This window comes from Solea solea, chromosome 7 (assembly GCF_958295425.1).
Source record: "Solea solea chromosome 7, fSolSol10.1, whole genome shotgun sequence".
In the NCBI taxonomy this organism is placed as follows: Eukaryota; Metazoa; Chordata; class Actinopteri; order Pleuronectiformes; family Soleidae; genus Solea; species Solea solea.
In genome coordinates, this window is record NC_081140.1 from 6,349,659 (window position 1) to 6,367,820 (window position 18,162).

The window sequence follows — 18,162 nt, forward strand, 5'->3', positions numbered from 1 at the left end:
AAAGCTGGTGGAGTCTTACCAGGGGATGCTCTCCAGAATCTGGCCACACACTAATTACTGGAGGTTTTGTTCAGGAAATTATCTCCATGTCCATTGCTGCATTTCACAGCACATTAGCCGTGGAAATCCTAAAAACCACTAAATAAAGCTGAAATTGTTCATTGCGGTCTCCCCTGATTGTCTCGCTTGCTTTCTTTGTCTTCGCCCCTAATGCCGAAGAAACTAAGAGCCCATTTCCTTTATTTAGGAATTCTTTCTGCCCTCGAAAAAGAGACAAATACGGCTTTGTTTGGGGCACACTGTGAGGAAGCGATAAGCTGTCAGTATTGATGCCAGAATGTGGAAAAGCATTTTTTAGCATTTAAGTGCTGCCACACATACACACACAAACATACCAAACAGATATTCTCACCATACATGAGCTCAGGAAATTAACAGGATACTGAAAAGTAGTAGTTACACTGTGTATGTGTGTGCATATAAACTTACATTTGTATATATGAATTAGAAGGTGCACATACAGTAGATTGTATATTTTTTTTTTCATAATTATAGTGCAAATGCATATGCTGGATGTTCCAGTATCAGAAATGCCTGATTGGTGAGTATGTGAGTCCAGAAATCAATTCCTTACCATTCAGTACAAGCGGTCAGACTCTACTGCAGGGACTGCAGCTTTGAGAGAGAGGAAAAAATAAATAGGAATACGAATACATAGTAAAAACAATAATGTGTAAATGTGAGTGTGTAAAGCAACAACAGAGTGGATGGAATACATGATGTAGCTGTTTACTTTCCCATCTGCTATTTAATACAATACCAGTAAAAATGTTCGCATTGGCACATTACAGCTGTTGTTTAAATTTACATTATTCAATATCGGCGTGTTTATGAAATGAAAGTACAGAACTAATAACTTACTCAGGACTGTCAGTTTACATCAGAATAAATTAAATCTTAATTGTGGACTGAGATGGATGACCTGTTACTTTCTACTTTTAAACTCAGACAGAACTGGTGAGGTCATTATACTCGGCCCTAAACACCTTAGAGAAAAAACCTTCTGACCACATTGTCACTTTAGATGATTAGATCAAGATCATTAGACAAGGATATTTGACTCACTGATAAAACTAATTTCCAGAACAGCCTTCTTCCACCTGCGGAACATCATGAAAATTTGAAAAACGAATTCATGCTTTTGTTACACCTAGATTCGATTACTGTGACTCCTTACTATCAGGGTGTTCCAATAGATTCTGACAGGAACTGGGAAAAGAGACCATCTGGTTTTAGCTTCTCTACCCTGGCTCCCCGTACAGTTTAGTATTGAACTTTAAATCCTCCTCCTCATGTACAAGCACTGACCTATACCATATCATCCCAACAGATCACTTCAGTCCCAAAATGCAGGCTTACTTGTGGTTCCCAGAGCTCCTCTCCTGTGGAACCAGCTCCCAGTGTTGGTTTGGGAGGTGGACACCCTCTCTGTATTGAAAGTTAGACTTAAAACCTTTATTTTCAATAAAGCTTATAGTTAGGGCATGTCTTAGTTAGGCTGCTGTAGACATAGACTGCTAGGGGAAATTCTCTCACACTCAGTGTATGAATATAACTTTATTACATGTCAGTAACCTTGTTTTTTCTCTCCCTAGTTTTTTTTTTCCCTTTCTGTCCTCTCTCTCTCTCTGTCCTCATTTTGCAGGCTGCAGGATCCAGATCCAGGTTCACTTTCAAGACTATTATTATTATCATTAGCAGCAGTATTATTGTCATTATTATTATGCTACAATTAAAGTTGATATTGGTATGATTTTATCAAATATCTCTCCTACTGCCTGTATAAATGACATTGTAGTACTATAAACATGTCATAACTAATTCAGAAATGTCCTGTGTAAAGCTATATAACCTGACACAACTGTTATACATCTTCTCCTGGTCTCTTTCTTCTGTCTCTGTCCATTTTTCCTTTCAACCCAACCAGCCGAGGCAGATGATTTTGTCTATGTACAGTGCCTTGAGATAATATATGTTGTGATTTATTGCTATACAAACAAAGTTGAATTGAATTGAATTGAATCATCCTTTTGGCAGTTTTTTTCTGCAATCCACATAAAATATGCCTCAAATAGATTTTCTAAAGAGGCTAAATACGGCTGGACAGCTTGTGATTCAACTTACGTTTGCCGACTTGTTTGTTTTTTGTTTTTTTTTACTCTTTCAGTGACGACACCCTCTGACCAATCAGTGGTCTGTTGACGTCACATTTTAGTATTGGCTCAGCTCACACCAGGTACCAGGTACTATCACTAATGGAAAAGCAAAGGAAAATGAGAATCTTTCTCATTTGGTGTTGGTGTACATGTTGGATTAAAGCCTCCTTTTCTGATTACAATGTCTAATGTTTATATAGTTCAGGCATAAGAAGCTTAATGAAAGGTTAGTCAGAAATCATCAACTGCACATGTGGTCAAACGGAAACCCACTATTACGATTGAAGTCATACAGACGAATACTGGTCCTGACCGAGTTGGGTAAAGATGACATATCTTTCTGTCTCCTCCATGAACACGTCTTCTGGCATGGATGTCTAAACCCTGGAGGACAGGTCATCAGTTAGTGACAGTAAGTGGGTCAGTCCATTCTGTACGATGCATGGGTGGGCGTCAAGACCACCCAGGCCCTGACACACCCAGAGGATGAGCAGGGAGTTGTTCCTGTGTGTGTGTGTGTGTGTGTGTATGAGGGGTGGAGTTTAGGAGATGTATAGCGGTTCTATACCCAAATGACAAGCCCACTGGTCTCATGGCAAGGCACAATTAATGACCCGTGCCAACATTACAGGATGAAAAATCCCCACTGTCCGAGCATCGCCCGCCCAGGCTGGCAACTGGAATTCTTCATTAGGTCTGGCAGTGGAGGAGAGGCTGTGAGAGATTGTGTTTGTATCATATTTAGACTGAAATAAGAAGGAAAATATCATAACAGTCTGATTTATATTTTGTTAGTAGATGTGCAAACATTTTAACTCACATTATTGAATCACACTCATCTCTATGATGCTCTAATGATGTGAAACATCAACATGCTCAAGAAGTATCTGATGGCAGCTGAGCAGCGCTTAAACATAAAAATAAAACTGCAGAGTGTAAACTGCTGGAAGGAAACAGCAGATAGATTTTCTTTTCAAGATTTTTATTTTCATAAATAACAACAATTTAACAATTAAAACAAGTTATCTGATTTCTCAGCTTCTTAAATGTGAATATTTTCTGGATTCATGTAACAAAGGAATCTGAATAATAATAAAAGTGAATCATTTTGGTTTGTGGAAGAAAACAAGACATTCGAGACCATCATCATTTACAGGTTTGGTAAACAACAAAGTGTTCCTGACATTTCACGGACCAAACAAGTACACGATTAATTGAGAAAAATCAGTTGCAGCCCTAGTAGTGATCGATTGCATAAATTATCTTATTTTAATTCTGTTATATTTGAACGGTTTTAATATGGAACTCTATGACTTCTGTGATGGAACTATAAGAGAATGAAGGTTTCAAACATCAGGCTTTTGCTTCAATCTCCAAACCCAGAACAATTAATGTTTTTACATTACATTAAGAATAAGAGCAGTATTAGATGCATAGTTCATCTTTAAACATATCTGTCCAGCACAATGAACAGCTTCCTCTTCAGGTTTCATATTACATTTGTGAGTATACAGTGCACACATACTAACTGTCGGGGGATTCTCTTCAGACCTTCGATAAGATTGGATCAGCCTCAGCTGCCGAGTTATTCTACAAAACCTACATTATAACTTGCCTGCTGTACCAGTTTTCTATTCCCTTTACCAGTCCAGACTCAACTGGCCAAACAGAGTGCATCATCCAATTCTCACCTCATCATTTTACAAGCTACACAGCCAGGATAAACAAATTGAACCAATCTAAAGCGTGGAAATCGCTCCCAAAATAACAACTGGGAATGTAGAAATGTATTATCTTCACCCTCCAAATCCAATTTATTTCATGCATATCTTACCATCTAAATTGAATACAGCACATAGCTTGTGCGGGAAATCACTTTGAAAAGACTTGCCTTATCTGTGTGGCCTATCTTATCCCGAGCATCTCTCTAACCAGACAGAGGCGTGTGCACGGCACTACTGAGAGTTTGTGCTGGTTTTCACCAGATCCTGCCAAACCACAGTACATTAAAAAAAAAAAAAAAGCCTCCACTCAGTTAATTTGACACTTATGAGGTGAACACATTTTAATTAAGGGCAATTATTTGATTATAGAGGGCTTTCAATTACCACATAACCAGACAAATTTAGTGAAAATACTGTTTGAAAACTATTATTAAGGATCAGATAAATACAAAAATATAATTGTTTTAACAACATTATCTCCCTGTGCCCAGCCCTTACTAAATGTTGTGCTTTCTGTCCAATGAAAACCTCCAAACAATTATTCAATCGAGTTTGAATAATTGTTTGTTAATTCAATTAAATTCACAGCTGCGCGGTTCTCTGGAGTTTTAATTCTGATTGTGACACGGACTTCCAACTGTTATGAGGTGTGCAAGATTTTCCTTTTCAAACCTGAAATGCAGAATAAGGATGGTTCAAATAAGTCAACAGATAAACAACTGAATGCATTTCTTTCTTTTTCTTTTTTTTTTTACAAATAAGAGACATCTTAAAAAGCTCACATGTCAACAACAGCCCTGCTTGCAACTTAAGACTGTGATTAGCATTAGCTATCTATCATCTTCTACCGCTTTGTCCTCCACATGAGAGTCACAGGGGGAGGGGCGCTGGTGCCAATCCCAGCTGACATAGGGCAAAAGGTGGGGTACACCCTGGACAGGTCAGCAGTCCATCATAGGGCCACATACAGAGACAAACAACCATTCACTCTCACACCTGAGGTCAATTTAGAGTGTCCAATTAACCTCTGCATGTTTTTGGACTGTGGGAGGAAGCCGGAGAAACCAGAGAAAACCCAAACACACACACGCATACACAAGGAGAACAAGCAAACTCCATGCAGAAAGGCCCTTGATCCGACTTGGATTTACCCTAGTGATTTAAAATGACCATATGTCTAAATCAGTGGTGGCATGGTGATGAGAAATGAAAGATCAAACATGATGATCGTTGTTCAGAGCTGTGAGAGAGAGGGGTATTGTGTTGCATGACGCTGCCAGATTTGAAGGTGCGCACAAGAGCATGTCCCGGTAGTTACCGGAGTGAGATGTTAATAGCGAATTTCCGTATCCGATTATCTGGAGCAGTCCACTCTGCTCGGCTGTGGGCGGTCATTGGGCGCAAAAGCGTTGTCCTTTCTTTTGTATTGGAGGGGGGGTCTATATGAAGTATGTCACTTGACCGTTCACTCACTGTGAACGAATGAGAACATTTTTAATTACATTTGAATGCAGATTATTTTATGTTATTCCTATGGTCTTCTTCATGTGAGACAGGTGTGAGATATGTGGTGGCCCATATTGACGGGCCACCACTGGTCTAAATATAAGATACAATGTGAACATATAAACTCTGCAGTCTGTGTTAATCATGTGTCAATGCCTCTTACAACCACACAAAAAAAATGAACTTTCTTGTTAAGTAACAAGTTCTCAGGACTCAGCCCACGCATCCCAGCGCACAGTGTGCTGTGCAGAGGTGGTTCACTGGGTGTGTGGTGGGGCTGCGTGGGGGTCATGGTGTGTTTTAGGTCTTTCCCACAGTAAACGCTTCATAGCCCCGTCCATCAGGTTGCTTAGTGATCTACATAAACACTTCCTCTCTCACACTCTTCTCCAACCTTGCCTCTCACTCCCACACCGTATCTCTCTGTCAGTCAGAGCACACACAGATAAAATCTATCTATATCTAAATATAAAAAACTGGTATAATTTTGAATCGTTCGCTACTCGTCTACAGCCCACTCACTGATGGTGCATGTTCAGCTGATGTGTGCCCTAAAATAAAATAAAGTGACAAAAACAACAAACGACAACAGTCCGACTGAACGGCCGCTCAGAGGATATCGCTAAAGATGAAAATCAGGAAACAGTGGAGAGCAGACCAAAGTTCCTGCTGTCACTTCATTAAACAGGAGCGTTCCTGTTCCCGCCACCCCCAGCCTTCCCCCCTCCCTCATTTCCTACCTTACCTCCCTAACACACACACACACTCCTCCACAAATCCCTTCATGCCAAACTCACTTAAGATTAAGCATGTGTGAAATTGAGGACTTTTGTAATACACATGCTCCCTCTGCACCCCCCACCCCCCAACACACACACACACAACTACAGAAGAGTAAATAGTGAATGATTAAGCAGCAGATAGGAAGCTGAGTTTCTCTGCAATCAACACTTCCTGGTCAGTGTCCAACGTTGTGTTATTGGGTCATGTGCTCTAATTACCCCACTTTGATCAGTGCCTGTTTCCATGACCATCAGATAAGAACATGTGGTCACAGGGTTAGGGTTTGGTTCATGACTGCTGTTTCCACCACATTCTAATACAACTTTACCAAAACACAGCTGTTTATACACACACCACACTGTGCAAAGTATACTGATGCCTTTTGATGATAATGTTGTCGGTAATTTTGGCAAAAATATAGATGAGAGACTTTCTCGCCAAACTGTTCTTGGACCACTAAATTAAGACCAGATTATTTTTTTATTTTCAAATATGGATGAACTATTTGAAATAGTATTATTTTCATAAATATGCTCTGCTGTTGGAATTACTGTAAGACAACTATCGACAAGATGGATAGCTAGCTCGCTAGATAGATAGAGTTCATAGGACATATATATATGTATGTATATATATATATATATATATATATATATATAATTATTATTATTATTATTATTATTATTAATAGCTATTTGCAAAGGCAAAACTCTCATGCTGCACATGCTTCTTGTACTGACCTTGCATGAGTGTGTGTTTAATCACTTACCAATATAACTTTTGACTTGCAAAAAAACAACTTTTTTTTTACTTAAATTAGTTTTTCAAACCACCTGACACAGCGTAAGTGTAAACAATTATGCATGCATATACATCGAAGAGAACTGATGTGGGTCAACAAAAAGGAACAAGGATAAAAAAAAAAAAAACACCTTTTCTTTCAGTTTGACTTCCATAAAGTGATGTTGAACTTGGTGAGACCAGTGCAGATCATGCGCGAGCAGCCGAACAGCAGAAAAAAGTCTGTCATTATAGTCAAGTATCAGCCATTACAGAGCTCTATGCTCTCCTTCATCGCCCATGACGTGATTCAGAGTCCACGAATCATCAGAAATCTTTGACATTATTTCTGCTATTGTCTTCCATCACACACACACACACCCCGAGAAACATGCTTGGTGATTCGGCTGAGTTGAGAGCAGACATTTGCTCAGAGTGGGAGCCGCCGCTGTTGCGTTCCTTTGTTTGCTGCACATGATACACTCCCTCTCCCACTGTGTGGTAATATGGCTATTTACTCAGTCAATTTGCCACTCTCAGCATCCAAGCACATGCAAATATGGAAGATGATACCGATTGGGGAATAGTGCTCGGCTGTATAATGTGCGCTGACTGTTTAGGTCTAGGTTATTGTTTGGCAGGAGAGCTGCTATTGTTTTGAACCCATGCCCTGTTGTTGTTTTGTTTGTGGGGGTGACATTTTATATAGAAAGAACAAAAGATAAAGATGAGCGACTTCCATCAAGGACAATATTTTTAATTTCTCCTGGTGTCAGATATCTGGGTATGAGTAAGCTTAGTGCGAGTCTTATCAGATGTTTTTTGACGCACAAGAAGTTGGTAAAACTACAAGAGCAAAGACGCCATTCAGACTGCAACAATTCCATTCTGAGTGACAGGCAGCACAGTAATGTTCAAAAGGCTTACAATTTCTCCTGAATGCATCTTCAGATATGATCACAAAAGGGGTGATCAGATCTGACATGTAAACACAAATTGTATCCCAGCTGATGGCCTTGACCTCCTGCACTATTATAGTAAAATCAAAGTATTTGTACACTTCTGTGGGTCCATGCATGGCTTTATTTGTAGCCACATGTAGTGACATTAACACTGACTTTTTTTCTAAAGGGATATTTAGTGCCTGCTGCTGCAAGGCAGTAAGAGGGTTCTTACTAAAGTAAGAGGGTTCTTACTAAAATGTATGCAGCACAACCATCTCTTCTTACTCTACAGCGCGTTTATTCTTCTTCTTGATTTTCCTCTTCCTCCCATATGTTGGCACGTTAGTAGTCCTACAGTTTTGAGAAAACCCCATCACATGTTGTATCAAAATGTGTGATAGTTTAGTATGTCATCCAAAAGTTGACAAAAATATCATAGTTTAGTATACTGTCCAAAATTAGACAAAAATGTCATAGTTTAGTATGTCGTCCAAAATTTGACAAAAATATCATAGTTTAGTATGTCGTCCAAAATGTGTCACCACTGTCGCTGTTGTAATCCAGTGCTGGGCTCAATTCCAACTCTAGGATATTCTGTGGTGCATTTTCTTTGTATGACATTTTTGACACAACATAATGTTATAGTATATTACAACATGAAAAAAACAAATTTAATCCTTGACTGGGTATTGAACCCAGCACAATCTTGCAACAGTAACATAGTTACTACCTACTAACCACTACACCACCATGCCAATAAGGTGTTATGGTAAAATGTCATAGTTTAGTATGTCGTCCAAATGGTGACAAAAATGTCATAGTTTAGTAGGTCGTCCAAAAAGTCACCAAAATGTCATAGTTTAGTGTGTCATCCAAAATATGCCAAAATTTACATAGTTTAGTATGTCGTCCAAAAAGTCACCAAAATGTCAGAGTTTAGTATATCTTCCAAAATTCCACCAAAATTACATAGTTTAGTATGTCGTCCAAAATGTGACAAAAATGTCATAGTTTAGCATGTTGTCCAAAATGTGACAAAAATGTCATAGTTTAGTATGTCGTCCAAAATGTGACAAAAATGTCATAGTTTAGCATGTCGTCCAAAATGTGACAAAAATGTCATAGTTTAGTATGTCGTCCAAAATGTGACAAAAATGTCATAGTTTAGTATGCCGTCCAAAATTAGACAAAAATGTCATTGTTAAGTATGTGGTCCAAAATTTGTCCAAAATGTAACAAAAATGTCATAGTTCAGTATGTTGTCAAAAATTTGACCAAAAGATCATAGTTTAGTATGTCATCCAAAATGTGACAAAAATGTCATAGTTTAGTATGTCGTCCAAAATTTGACAAAAATGTCATAGTTTAGCAAAAAACTTTAATAAGGCATTGGACAAACACATAATCCACGCAGATATGTTGAACCTGGAATTGAATCCAGCATAATGTTGCAACAATAACATAGTTAGGACCTACTAACCACTACGCCACAATGCCACTCAGATCTTATAGTAAAATGTCATAGTTTATTATGTCGTCCTAAAAGTGACCAAAATGGCATAGTGTAGTAGGTCATACAAAAGTTGACCAAAATGTCATAAGTGGTCCAAAATTTGTCCAAAATGTAACAAAAATGTCATAGTTTAGTATGTCATCCAAAATGTGACAAAAATGTCATAGTTTAGTATGTCGTCCAAAATTTGAGAAAAATGTCATTGTTTAGTATGTCGTCCAAAATGTGACAAAAATTTCATAGTTTAGTATGTCGTCCAAAATTTGACAAAATTGTCATAGTTTAGTATGTCGTCCAAAATTTGACAAAAATGTCATAGGTAGACAGCTAATTTTAATCCAACAGTTTGTAAAAGTCACTGTTAAAAAGGTGTGAAGTGATCATTGGCCCCCAAAAATCTTCACATTATCAAATCTGGCCCTCGTTTAAAAAAGTTTGGACACCCATTCCAAAAGTTTCAAGTTTTAAAGGTTCAATCCACCCAAAATTGGCAGCAAGTAGCAGGCACAATCAAAATGTATCCACTGAATTTTCTAGTTTCTGTTACAACTGTGTGTAGTGCTCTGATTAATTCTGTTTTCTTTCTCTACTGGTCATTTATGCTGATGTACAAACATGCTCACACACACTCACTGATGACAGACACAGTCCGATTGTGTTTATTTTCTTCCCTGTGAACAGAAATGACATTCATTCATTCAACAGCTCACACAAGAAGCCAATCAAACGTGTTCAAAGGTAGTATTTTAATGCCAGATGAATGCCATAATGTGACAGAAAGAAAGAATGAAAGAAAGAGAAGCATAGCATGTGGTGGAAATTTGAATTAAAATTGAAATTTTTGCAATAACATTAGAACACCATGGATACATCCACATATATCCCCAGTAGCTCAACGTGGTCTGCTGAGGACCTACTGTCTGTGCTGTGCTCTCCTCTCCTGTTAAAAGGTGACAGTGCTTTTGAAATATTGGCTCCAACGGTCCTTCTGATTCATGATCTGCAGCCTCTGTAGTTTTTTTTTTTTTTTTGTTAAGGCTGTTCTGTTGACCTTTCGCTCATCTGAAATGGTTTGGCGCCTGTCTGTTGTCTGTGTTCTATTGCTAGAAAAAGTTGTTAGTGAAGCTGTGACTTTTCCTCCCATGGATGTTTAGAACACAGAGTGAAGAACAGATGAGGACTGGGTTTCTTTTATCGAGTATTGTGCAAAATGTACTTTGGGCAGATGAAATGTTGATATTTTGATATATTTGTGGTACATTACACATCATAGTAGCTTAGTGAGATTAAAACAAGTCTGATATTCTTAATTTTTCATCACATTAAAGCTGTGACAGACAAGGACCTGGGACATTCAGGTATACACATGGTAATCGGAAATATTTCAGAGTTTTTATAGTATGTAAATAATAATTAAAATGAATCCTGATATGTAATAATAATAATAATAAGAAGAATACTATTATCATTATTATAAATGTCTGTTATAAGCAGATGCTGTATGTCCAACACTTTCTCTCTCTCTCTTTCACACACACATACATACCACCCGCTGTAGCTCAGGTACACCCTCCTGACACCCCCCACCCCCCAGTTGCTAGGCAACGTCTTCCTTGTGTGGACACCCACCTGCCTTCAGGCTTCAGCGCTCTAAATTTGGTCTTAATTGCAAATTGAGTGGGAGAGCAGGCTGATGCGGGCTGAATGAGAAGCAGGCTCTGCCGAGGTGCCGGCTGCATGCGGCCACCGAGGCGACTCACAACACGGTTGAGATGAGCACACAAAGGCAGAGATGTGCAAACTGAGGCTGGGCAGGAAACACAAACACACAAACCAAAACAAGACTTGGGTTTTTGAGAGATTACGAGAGAGAAAAAAGTAGCAAGAGTTGACGAAAGCCTTTGAAAGGTCAAAAACCAGTGGATGTGGAACACAAGACAGATTTCCAACCCTGTTTTAGATCTCAGCTTTGAGATATTAAAGGAATAGAATCTCACAAATGACACTTTACATGGTTAAATGTTTCACCCGACAAGCTGACTGAGAAACAACAGTAACGACAGGCTGTACATTTGTGGATCCGTTGAAAATCATTGTTCTGTTGTTTTCCTTTTATGATTTGTTTAAGATTAAGATCATGAACAGTGGGTTTATTTATAGAATCTTAGAGCCGATCATCTGATGGTTCTTGAATAGGCACTGCCAGTTTTCATATAAATTTGATCAAATGAGAATCAGTTCAAATGTGTTTTCTCTTCAGAGGCTATGCAGTTGATTTTCATAAATAGAGATTTTACCCAAGAGTTTGGAAACATTCCCTGAAACAGTCGGTGACAAGTAGGAGTGTCTAATTAAGTATCTTTTCCAACCCTAAATTCCCACTTAACTGCCACTTTTTAATAATATATTACACTTGCTGTCAATTTGGCTCCAAACAACAAAGAGAAAAAAATCTGCCAGTCAGAGGCAACAATTAGAGCTTTAAATCATTCACACCACTTTCCTCGTTTCCACTGGGATGAAATGTGATTGTTAATTTGCCCAAATTATCTAAATGTGACTTAGAGTGTCAAAGTGAATACATGTTTTAATGTGTTTTTGCAAAAATATAACCTTCAGTTTCCCCTCACTGTCTGTGAGCTTTTGGCTTTCGATTTATTTTTTATTTTTATTTTTTTAAATACCAACTGCAGTAAAAAGTTAAGCTGTTTATCTTATGTGCTGATGATTTAACCAACAGAACAGCTTTTCCATTGCAGTCTTGGGAGCCGTCGGTCTCCATTGTCATCATTGTCCTTGTAGAACAGTACTCAGACTTCATCCACCATAGACCAGTGTCCACATAGTATTTTGTCTCTGTCACAGTATTAATCTGCATCCTTACTATAACAGCCGAACATGTTCACCACAAGACCATTCATGTACACTGGGCATAACAAGTCACAGTGAATTTAAAAAGCAAAAGCAGGGTTTTTCTTTCATTAGATATGTCAAGGTGAAACTACAAGTAGTTGTTAACGGCATGTTTTGGTCACAGCTGATCATGGAGACTTCTGGCTGAACCAACCTGGAAAGCAAATGTGGATTATTGCATCATCGTTTCCAAGTATCTCAGTAACTGCCTGCCCACATTAAAAACTTACAATTCTGCAAAGACTTATGAAAACAGACTAAAATTCCAAGAAAACATTCCCATTTATCTTCAAATGCAGAAAATCGTTAATTTATTATAAAAATTATATATATATAAAAATACACATATATATGTGTATATATATATATATATACATATAATATGTCAACACACAAGTCACTATAGCTCTTGATTTGACACATTCATCTCCTTTAGTCAAAATATCACAACTATGCTTTTAAAAAGAGTGAGTACAATCGATTTTTAAACCTGAGTGGATCAACTAAATAACCAAAAGTACCACTGTTCCCATTGGCAGTGTTGTTCTGCCATGTGATGTGTTCTTCCTTTTTTTTACTCCTACATGAAAGTGTGACATCACCAATGTGCCATAAAGAAAACAAGACAAGGTCAAGCAAAAAACAACAACACCATAGCCCTTTTGCATCTTTTATTTCAATCTTGGAGCCAAAGCTGATAAAAAAAACATAAAGAAAAACTGTGTACCTTATGACCATTTGGAATTGGGGTAAGAAATGTCTGACTAACCTACTGTATGTCTCCAACTGATTTACAGACAAACATCCACTCTTTAGAATGAGCTGCACGTGTTGGAAAACTTTCCTTGGCTTTTCTCAAGTCTCCTCCACCTGAAATATTACAGAGATACATCGACAGGCCAAAAACTCTTCAGAGAGCACATATTGGAGAAAGGGCCCCGTTCACTCAATTCAATTACCACAGCCCTATACACAATCCACAGGAGACAACGGTGCACCGGATGCTCATTTCAACTCCTCTTTCCCCAAATCCCCATAGAAATCTCCTTCGGTCGGACAATGCACTTTTTCCCATTTGAAAAAAAAGAAAGAAAATCAATATCTGGTTTCAATACTTGTGGAAGCCGATCAATACAAGCCCCTACTCTCCTTTTCTCTGCCACGCTCTTTCTCCAGTTTTTCTTCCATCTCTGGCAAATGGTAAATAGAAACAATAGTGTATGGTTATTGGGAGGTCAGGGTGCAGCCGGAGGAGAGAATAAGGTTGCTGATGAGAGTGCTTGAGCTGGAATCACACAGGCGTCGATGACTTTAACCTCTCTGTGGAGCAGCGTGGACAAAAGAGCTGGACGAAGTGGCGTCTGCAGCAGACACACATTTAGTCTGCTCTGGGGGAGAAAATCACATGCATGTGTGGAGATGTGACTGATGTGGGCGCTTTGCGGTTGATTGAGACATAATTTCCCTGATTTGACCAAACACTTTCTGCAAGAATCGGTCAGAATGCTTGAAAAATAATGTAGAATAATGCATTTCATCCTATGTCTTTATTATGCCTTAACATTACATGAGGTTTTTGTGATTGTTGACTGTATCATGTTAAATAACAAACCCATAGCCGTGTCATGTATGTGGTCATGTGTGTGGGCCCTTTAAGTTTAAAGGGGACATATTATGCAAAATCAACTTTTTAACCATTTCAATACTTATATTTGGGACTCTGGAGGCCCTACCAGTCGCCAAAGTGTGGAAAAAGAATACTCAGTCATGTTTTCGTGGTCCCCCTTAGTGTAAGTATAGGCGATAAAACATGTTGAATTCCCTGCGATTATGACGGCAGTGTGCGCATTTCACCGCGAATGTTACCACCCCACCAGTAAGTTTACCTCGAGAGCTCCACCTTAGCTCCACCTTGTCCCTATAAAATGCGAGAGTGCAGGCGAGGGAGGAAGAGCGGTATTATGTCAACGCGGAGGACAAGTGTGCTGTTGGTGGCTGCACAGTGGAGCACAGTGTTTTACACAAACTTCCAGCCTCAGAGGATTTTATATATGAAGCTAATGTGACGGATAAAGTCTTTTTTCGTGTGTTCGCACCACTTCGCATCAGACTGCGGCCAGCGGTCGCCGTATTTAGTCAGCGACCGTATTTCACCGACGTACAAACACACACATTTTTAAGAAAAGGTCACATAGAGCTCATAACTGACCATTCTGACACGTCCTAATTAAAAATATTTGTTCAGTACGTCCTCCATGACCGGAGCACAGACTCAGTCTGATACAGTCACATACAGCAGCAGTTTATGCAGCGATCAGCGGTGGCGATCAGCGGTGCTGTCCCTAAGTCTTTTAAACTGATTTACAGTTTGGCAGTGTTCGGCTTGATCCTTGTGTCGGACGTCTCTTCCTGTGACGGCACTCTCGCTGTTTTCCGCGCATGCTGCCATGTTGATATTGTCAGAGAACTAGTGGAGGGAGGGGGAGAGGAATGGAGCGGAGGGAACAGGAGCTGAGTGAGTGCAGTAAAAAGGACAAATCAGAAACCCCCTGGAAGAAGTGGGTGTGTATTTGCCTGTGTCTCATTTGCATATAAAGGGACCAGGCACAAAACCAAGTGTTCTGAAAGGGGCGGGTTTAGCAGGGTTATTGAACTGCTATGGTGCTTCATCCTTATGGTATTTTGACCAAAGCATGTCACAGACATGTTCATTAGGACACCAGGGAACTATTTTAACTTGGGGAAATAGGGTATAATATGTCTCCTTTAAGTCAGGAAATGAAGTTGGAATGTCGTTTTTATTCAATTAACATTGAGTAAACACTTCATTGAACTCACTTTAGACCTCACATGGGCAACATCAGCCCAAAGGAAAACAAAACTCAATAAAAGTAGTATTAGTATGAAGTATTTTTGAATGAAGCTCATGGTACATGACAGCAAGTCTATGGCTATTTTCCATTAGCAAGCAGCAGGACGACTTTTATTTGAAGTAGTCCACAGGAAGTGAAATGTGAATTTCTTTCTCTCTATTTCCATCTGAGATGTGGGTGTTTTGTTTATTATGGTTCTATATATTAACTTATTAAATGTTAAACATAAGAGCTCAAATGTCTGTATGTTTGAGAACTTCATTCTGGCTTTTTATGCATAATACTATAAATGTTGCATGTTGCATAGGATAGGATGGTTTAATGTAGATTTGAATATCTGTTGGAGACTGAAAAACACCATGTTTTATTATCATTCAATGCATGTCCATTCCTTTAGGGGTTTCACCTATACCTAAACATTACAGAAGGAATTAGGTGCCGCTATATACTGTATGTTCTGTTATAGTACATATGTCACATAATGATTTTATCACTTCTATCATTTCTGGAAAAAAACAAACAAAAAAAAACCTTATTACCTTATTATTTATGTGTCTGCAGAAGTGTTTCAACGTGTGTTGTACCTTTGGCTCAAAATCAGACAGGTTGAAGCATGGTTCACGTATGTTCTCACTGTCTAGATCACCTGTAATGAAAGTCTTAAAAAAGTAAAACAAAAAAAAAGGTAAAGCAACTGTAGGCACAAGTTAATAACTTAAAACAGCATTGGCCACAGTTCAAGAAACAACTCGAGAGATCAAATCAGCAGCATCTTTGACAAATTAGCTTCTCTGGTTTCCTGCATAGACTGCAAATATCTGGGCCAAGACCCACTTCTTTTTTTTTTTCTACAGTCCAATGAGCCTTGAGATGTGAGATGCAGCTGCAGTCGAGAGGCGACATCAACAACTGTATTTTACTTTAACACGCAACTAGCTTTTGGTTAAAGACTATCAACAGCTAATAGCTCATGCACATGCTTGCAGATACATGAAGTAGTCAATAGCTGATGTATTTCGGGCAAAATGTGTCACCTCTTTTGCTTTCCATGTGGACCTGCAGGCAACCAAAGCCCACTCAAGCATGATTGGTCGAAAAGAATTAGTAGAAATCAGAAGGCTTCTGGCCCCAAAATGTTCATCTCATCTCATCTGCATATGCACATACGGATGAGTCTTTTGTTATTGGGAATGTGAGAAAAAATACAATTACTTTAAGCACTTTCATTTCAATGAAGAGAAATCACTATCACAGTACAACGTGGCTGTAGTTTAGTCTCTTGTGCAGTCGTGTTTCATTGTGAAATACAAGAGAAAGGGAAGGAAAATATTATTTTACAGTGCTGTCCGTCCAAACACTGTCATTTCAACTGACGGCAGTTTCTGTCTTGATGTTTTCCAGAGTGACACCAATCACACTGCAGGACCATAAAAGTATATATTATATGAAGCATGTCTGATAAAGATCAGGACTTCATGTTGGATGCACGGGACAGCAATTAAACAGGGGAGGGTGGACTCTCCACTGGATCACTGTCGGGGGTGTCAAGGCTCCTTAAAATGAACCCGCTGAGTCTGAACACATACAGTGACTGCCTGTCCTTAGCTGGAGCTCATCACCACATATGCTAACAAATTAGAAAATTACATTTATGTCTCTCCAAGATGGATGAAAAAAAAACCTGAGACAAGCGCAATAAACAGGCAGCAGTGTCTGTTGGGCTGTTCCAGGGAGTCCTTTGAGAGAAGCAGGAAGGGTGCCAGACAGCCCGGCATCATGTTGTCCCCCACTCAGCCCAACAAGGACCCCCTCTTATCCTGCCTGACATGGCTGCGAGCAGTCGGTGGGGAGGAGAAGGTTGGGTGGGGGCACAGTGGGGGCCCCAGGAAGATCTATTGGACCCTATGGTGCTGTTGTCTCTCGAAAAAAGGAATTACAAACAAATTGCTGAGGGCCAGCACATCATTTCAAGACTCGTGGCAACTTTATGACTTGCTAATGTTCCTAATTACATGGCCGTGAAAGACTTAATTAATTGAGGCGTGCATGGGGGGGTTGGGGGTGAGGGAACGAGGGGGACAGTTTAGTAAAAAGCTGCAGCGGAAAGAGAACGAAAGACGGAATGGGAAAGAAAAAAAGAAGGAAAAAACCTAGGCCCCAAACTAGGAGAAACAAAATAAGAGAGCGATGAGAAAGAAAGTGCCTGTGTTTGTTATCATGGTTCCAGTGCATTGGTTTTTACTGCCTGAGGAGAATTTAGTGGCTCTCACTATTGCGTGCAAAAGAAAATGTGAGTCTCCGGGAAACGCGACCATTACGATCAACCCCTTGCTGATACCTAATATGCCCTGCGTTCCCCCCATGAGTTTGCCAAAGTGTCTGTAATCATATTATTGTAAATGTTAGCGCAGTTAATTGCATGGAGAGGAAAATGGGCCACGCTTGGCGGGTTATGGGGAATTTTTTGAAAGTTTGTTTGCCCTCTGGAGTATTGAAGGCACTAATAATGGTGGATTGGAGGCGAGAGTGCGAGAAAGAGGGAGATGGAGGGAGGAAAGAAGCAGGAGGAGGGCAACACTTAACCGCAAGTGTTTCTTCTCTCACCACAGAGTCTGATATGATTTCAACAAATAAAGTAAAAGGAATACTGAGCTGTCGAATTGGTTGATTTGTCCCGAGTGTTTTGAGTTTGGCCGTTGATGGTTGGTGATATGCATGAAATGGATGAATTGTGTGTCAACTTATTTTGCCAGTTTTTAATGGAGGTTTTGGAAGAGCTGATAATCAAACTCGTTCAGATTTAAACTAGGCTCCTGATAGCAAAATTAAACATCTCAACATAGGTTGATTAAATCCACTTTTTTAAACGCAATTTGATTTGTTTATTCCATTTATTTAGTGGCAGTATAA